General features: G+C 45.5%; 1 pseudogene; it reads right to left on the minus strand.

Moving 5' to 3' along the window:
• Positions 1-2,398: 2,398 nt before the first annotated feature.
• LOC101346053 (ER degradation-enhancing alpha-mannosidase-like protein 1 pseudogene) lies at positions 2,399-4,439 on the minus strand (annotated as a pseudogene).
• Between the last annotated feature and the right edge of the window lie 2,593 nt (positions 4,440-7,032).

The raw sequence follows: 7,032 nt of genomic DNA on the forward strand, positions 1-7,032 counted from the left end.
AGGGTGCTCCTGGAGCAAATCGCTGAGCAACGGATTTCCCTAACAGCCCCCTCCGAAGTCCTCCCCTCCCCAACGCTTCCGAGCACATAAGAGAAAGAAAAGCAAAAGCCTTGCAGGATATATCACAGTTGTGAACATTCTGATTTTCAAAAAGAAAACAAGTACACTTTAAGCTTGGCTCAAAGAACCTTCTTTTTATGACTGGCACTAGACAGCATTCTGGCATCTTACCCCACGAAGCACCGACTATGTAGCATCCAACTTTAGATCAGATAGTCTGGAAGCTCAAACACCAGGACAGCATACAGTAACTCACTCTCCCTCACTCACACCACTGTGTACAGGGCCGGTGCCAGGAAGACAAGAAGGTTTGGGACTTAATACATGTCTCACATCAGCCTGGAGTCTGGGAGAAGCATTCATGGCACTCGAAGCACGACGGAGCTGCCAGGCACAGAGTCCTATTCCAGAAGTCTGGACAGAAGAAACACATGCGCCCTGTCGAAAGTAGCAGGTAAAGGGCCTGGATGAGAAGGGGAATGTCGCAGCCATTACATGTCACTGCTGCCACAGAAGCTGGGGAGGTCAGCAGGGAGGACACCAAAAGAGAAAATGGACACGCTCCTTCCCTGGTGTACCCCCAAATGCGTCCCTAATCACCCTGCGTCACTTAGCCCAGAGAAAAAATACAGGAGGATGGGTGTGGGTATTTAAAATGGGACATTTTGGTTTGAAATAAAAACCATTTAAAATATATATAGCATTCTCAAAGGAAATTCCTATTCAGTAGATGAGACACTGTTGAGAAAGAGAATTATGCTTTTAAAATGAACAAAAAAGGTCAAGCAGAAGCATTTTAAAACAATTTGCATAGTAAACTTTTAAAAGTTAGGGGTGACACGTACATTACTGAAAATTCCCTTTTAAAAAATCTCAAAGAACAGAATTACTACACGTCTACTTTAAAAAAGAGTAACCCTTAAATTTCCAAGAAGGAATAAAAATTTCTCCCTTTTGACTGAAAATGCAATGGCTTAGACCGCACTTATTTCTAGCTTTCAGACTAAAATGAAATCATCTGAAGCGGGCAAACAGCGGCAGGTGAGAAACACCGTATGTGAGTGAGGCTGGGGTGTTTCTGTGAGAATGCATTCCCCCTTCCGCTGCTCAATGGAGGCCAGACTGGGAGGGTGAAATGCAGTTCTGCTTTGTACGGGCACTCGGCTTATGTTCAAAGAGATACTTCTGTTCTGGCTAAGGAAGTAATAAAAAAGATGGCGTTGTAGCACAACTTCATCCTTGTCTACGTTTGTTTAAAATACCAGGTTAAAGGTGAAGACTGACCGAGCCATTCGCAAGAAACTTCCTAACCAACACTTGGTCCCATTCCCACTTTACTGTGGTCTCACCATGTGGTGATACAAAACAAGCCTATGGGAACCATAGCAGCAGCTCTGACATCCAGTGGCCCAAACCAAAGCGAGTCGAAGGCACTAGTCTGAAGCCTGCGTCAAAGAGAGAACTGCTTGAGGAATGCCAGAATGTCCAGGCCATTTTTTTCTCCCTGACTCAGTGAATAGGCACTAGACACTTGAAACAAAAACAAAACAAACTTCTAACCCCAACACGGTCAGAACTGAGAATCCTTGGTTAGTAAGCGTGAGAGAGATGAAGGCTCAGACACTCTTAGGTATTTTTCTCTCCTGAAAAGGCATCTGGTTCTGTGACTATGGAAGTTCTTCAGGTAAGTTCACATCCAAAATAAATGCAAGACGCCATCCAAATGACCTACCAGTTAACTTTTTAACCCCGTGGTATGAGAATTTAGGGGACTGTCAGTGAGAATTCTATTGAGACCGTTGTTCTTAAGCAAATAATTTGTAACACTGTGAAGATTACTTGAGGTGCAAATGAATCATTGGATGAATTTTTTCCCCCATGTGATCAAAATTTGGTTGGCTATCTGGGGGAGAGTCCAACTATCCAATGAGAGACAGATAGGATGACATTTTAAATGCAATAGAAAGGGATGCCAAGGAAACCTCAGGCCCTTTTTCCAGAGAAAGTTCATTCACAATCCCCTAACAGAGGTAGCAATACTGCAGATATGGCGAGTGCCGGCAAAGGGAAGAGACTTGGATTCTAAAGCATTAAGCTGTGAAAATCAATCCAAAGATACACCATCAATTGTGCTTAATAACACCAGCATTTCATAAGAAGCTAATCTGCAGATACCTTCTCATTTCCAATTATAACCTCAAGAAAAATAGGGGTATTTTATCGAACAGAAGAGAAACACTGAAGTATGCAAGAAGTAATGATTTGTGGGTAAGCAGCTGGACAGAAATCTCTACACCATCATGGATGGTCAGATGTCTGTCCTCTTCCTTCCACTTTAGATTGGATTTTGGCATGGTGTGGAGTCAGTCGTTGATGCCTATCCATCCAGATGTCCATCCAGCAGATCAAATCCAGCCAACCATCTGGTCAATCTGCCACATGTATATGCTCTTTAAGGGTAGGGAGTATCTCCTCTCATCAGGAACACAATTGCAACTGGAGCTGGAGTTGATGACTTTTACTTCGTGAGACCTGGGCCTGTGCATGAGTTTTCCCTCTTGGTCCTGCTCGCCCTCTTCAGAAAAGAATTTCTTCCAGGGTGACTCCCGAAGATGTTTGTCCACAGATAAAATGTGTCCCTCAGTTGTAAACATGTATCTATCTGTTTCCAGATTTGTGTACTGGGTTCTCCTCATCAAATAGCAGTTACAAGTATTTGCAGGTCTCACTAAGGAAGAAGCTCTCCATCCGGTCCTCTTTGGACTTGTCTATGACGTGATGCAGTGTGGCATACCCACACTTGACTTTTGTGTACTTTTCCAGACTCTGAAGAATATCCATTCCATCATGGAGGTAGAAGGGATTCTTGGTTGCCTGATAGAGGAGATATGTAGATTCCACTAATTCTGGTCTCAGTGGGTAGAAGAGAACATCAGGGGCCTGTAGCTGCCAGTTACACCTCTCAGGGAGGGCCCCATATCGTTTCCGTATGGCATAGTAAAAGGTGTGCAGGCAGATGGCATCTTCCACATCTCCTATTAGGACCTGCAGTCCAGGGAAGAAGGCCTGGAGAGAGTCGATCCAGGTGTTTATCAGCTGCCCACTAAACATGTTCACATTGACATAGAGTGGGGGGTCTCCTTCTTCATTACAGGCCTCCAGCTCTCTTCTTAAGTAGTTCTGAATACTCTGATATGCAGCATTAAACATTTCTAGGTCTTCTTTTTCTCCAAAGAGAATGTAAGACTTCAAATGGTATTCATAGAAGGAATCCAGGCCAGCACCCAAGCCACTCTGCTTGCCAACCCAGCGGCCCGTGTGAATGTTCACTACATTGCCTAATAATCCTGTGTCATTGCTCCAGAGGTCCCACAGGGTTTTCACGGCTCATCTGGCCACCCACTCAAACGTAGAGTCCCCCAGCGGTCGGCTCAGAATCCCAAATTCCACTAGGAGGGAACCAGCGCCTGCCCTACACGTCTCATTACTGCTGTCAGGAGGAACGCCTATCTTTAGATTCACCCGAGTGCACGGGATGCCTGTCTTGGTGTTTTCAAAGGCAGGGAGGAGTCGCACGGCCAGGTCATAAGCCATGTGCAGCAAGTCATGATCATAGTGCTTAATGGTCATGTTGCTGAAGGCCTGCTTGGAGTCAGTTATTATTCTGTGGGCAGAAAGGAGGCTTCCTAGGACTCTTATTGTGGCCTTAAAGACTTGGACGGTGGAATCTTTGTCAAATGAAACTGTGTTGATCACTAACTTGACTGCTCTCTGGAACGGATGAATTTCCCATTATTGCAAGTGTATCTAATGCATCAACAAGAGTCAATGAGTAGTTCTCCAGGACATCACTGATATTCAGATTTGAAGGGTCCCCACAGTCGGGCTTCCCGCCGCGGCAGTGGAAGGGATTGAGCTCATGCTGGGGAAAGGCATGCACCACGTCGTTGTCCTAGCCGAAGGCGAACATGCCCCGCGCCAGGTAGCGCATCTGGGCTCTCAGCTGAGGCGGGAAGGCGCTGCTGTAGTGCTTCTCTTACTTGTCCGGGCCGCAGCCCCAGCCGCCCAGCACGTAGCCCCAGTGGGTCGAGCCGCACACGCGCGGCCCTGACTGCCGAGGAGCCTGGCGCTGGCCGCCCGGCGCCCGGTAACCGGCGGCTGCAACCACGACCGCCGCGACGCCCCCTCCCCCGCCGGCCTGCGGATCCCGAATCAGGCGGCGCGAGGTCGTCGGGGCTCCTCAGGCGCTGGAAGCCGAAGCTGAGCGGAAAGCGCTGGTAGAAGTCCATGGTGGGCCCCAGCCCGAAGACAAGCCACAGAACCCCATGGAGACCAAGGCGGAGGAGCGGCAGCCCGAGAACCAGCACTTGCCATTGCATGGCCGAGCGGGCGCCGTGGGCATTATTTTAAAGCCCCAGGGGCCTCCCCGCTAACCACCGCACCCTGAGTCCGCCCCACAGCCGGCTCACTTCCCCTTTAAGAAACTCCCCCATGACGTATCAGGAACTGGCCCATTGTCCCCCACCCCCAGCTTCTCCAGCCGGCTGGCCTGGACCGGCATTCGCCCGCCCGCTTAGCTTGAATTTTTAATTAATTTCTTTCAGCTTGAGAAATGCTGATCACGTTCTTCCCTTTTGGTTTTCTACCTCTAGGTCTTTTTACATGTCATTATAATACTTTGTCTTCTCAAGCCACCCTTTTAAATCTTCTGTTCAACTCTTTTACTTCATCATTTCTTCCTTTTGATATCCACTTTAGTCTTTTCTTCCTTTCCTGTCTTTTTAACGACCTCTTGCTTTCTTCATGTATGATGTCCATGATGTCATTCCACAGCTCGTCTGGTCTTCTTCATTCGTTAATGTTCAGCGCGTCAAATCTATTCTTGAGACCGTCTCTAAATTCTGGAGGTCGTACTTTGGCTCTCACGGACTTTTTCTAATTTTCTTCAGTTTCAGCCTGAACTTGCATATGAGCAATTGATGGTCTGTTCCACAGTTTGCCCCTGGCCTTGTTTTGACTGATGATACTGAGCTTTTCCATTGTCTCTTTCCACAGATATAGTCGATTTGATTCCTGTGTATTCCATCTGGCGATGTCCGTGTGTATAGTCATTGTTTATGTTGGTGAAAACAGGTATTTGCAATGAAGAAGTCGTTGGTGTTGCAAAATTTCTTTTTTTATTTTTAATTTTTCTATTGTCCTTTAGATGAAGGTTTACAGAACAAATAGTTTCTCATTAAACAGTCAGTACACATATTGTTTTATGACATTGGTTAACAACCCCACGACCTGTCAACACTCTCCCTTCTCGACCTTGAGGACATTTTTTCTGGTGAAAATATACATAGCCGAAGTTACACCATTTTGAAAGTTTCTACGTGTACAATTCAGTGACATTGATTACATTCTTCCAGTTGTGCTGCTATTCTCACTATTCTTTCCCAAGTTATTCTATCACCATTATCTTTAACTCACTGTTCCCTAGGCTTCCCATCAAACCTTTTAAGCTGCTGTTGTCAATTTGATTTCACATAGATAATTCCTTTTTTTTTTTTGTACCTGAGACGAACGTTTGCAGAACAAATAGTTTCTCATTAAACAGTTAGTACACATATTGCCCTATGACAATGGTTAACAACCCCACGACATGTCAACACTGTCCCTTCTCAACCTTGGGTTCCCTATCACCAGCTTCTCTGTGCCCTCCTGCCTTCTAGTCCTTGTCCCTGGACTGCTGTGCCTCATTAGTCCTGTTTTGTTTTATAAGGCTGTCCAATCTCCGCTGAACGGTGAACTTCGGGAGGGGCTTCACCACTAAGCTAAAAGGGTGTCCGGGGACCATACTCTCTGGGTTTCTCCAGTCTGTCAGGCCAGTAAATCTGGTCTTTTTTTGTGAGTTAGAATTCTGTTCTACATCCTTTTCCAGCTCTGTCCAGGACCCTCTATTGTGATCCTGGTCAGAGCAGTCAGTGGTGGTAGCCGGTCACCATCTAGCTGTACTGGACTCAGTCTGGTGGAGGCCTTGGTAGCTGTGGTCCATTAGTCCTTTGGACTAATCTTTTCCTTGTATCCTGTTCTCTTCATTCTCCCTTGCTCCCAAAGGGAGAGACCAGTGGAGTATCTTAGATGCCTGCTCACAGGCTTTTAAGAACGGAGATGCTACTCACCAAGGTAGAATGTAGAACTTTGTCTTTATAAACAGTGTTATGCGAATTGAGCTAGATATTCCCTGAGACCATGGTCCCCACAGCCCTCTGCCCAGAAATTCAGTCCCTCCGGGAGTTTGGAAGTGTCTATGGAGCTTCCATGACCTTTCCCTGTACAAGTTGTACTGGCTTCCCCAGTAATGTGTACTGTCTTACCCTTCACCAAAGTTACCACTTATCTATTTAGTATGTATTTAGTTCCCCCCCCACTCTACCCATCCCTCCTAACTGACAAAGATTGTTTCTTTTTGTGTGTAAACTTTTACATGAGTTATACAGTAGAGGTCTCATACAATACTTGTCCTTTTGTGATTGACTTATTTCACTCAGCATAATGTCCTCCAGTTTTGTTCCTCTTACTCTCCTGTACTGAGTTCCTTTTGTTTGTGGATTTTTTTTCATTTCTTTTGTTTTTACTGAGACTTTATGTTTTTCTTCTTTATTTTGTTGAGTAGGTTTGTTAACTTTCTTTGTAGTTACCTTCAAATTTACCCTTGTTTTCCTAGATTTGAACCAGTCTATTATTACTCAGTATCACTTGACTTCCTCTCCACAAGAAGGTTCTATATCTACACCGTTTATTCCCTCTTTTATTGTTCTGATGCTGTTGTCATTTGCAGATTAACCTCTCTGGTTCCCTTTTGTAATTCTTTTGGTTTTGCATAGTCCTTAAGAGTTCATTTCCTAGGTTGGCATCTGGCTAGTACAATCCTGTGTCCTATATTCAGCCTGTGGTCTGATATTGTTTGTTCTCAGATCGAACGAC

Source organism: Trichechus manatus, unplaced genomic scaffold, assembly GCF_000243295.1.
Source record: "Trichechus manatus latirostris isolate Lorelei unplaced genomic scaffold, TriManLat1.0 scaffold00047, whole genome shotgun sequence".
Lineage (NCBI taxonomy): Eukaryota > Metazoa > Chordata > Mammalia > Sirenia > Trichechidae > Trichechus > Trichechus manatus.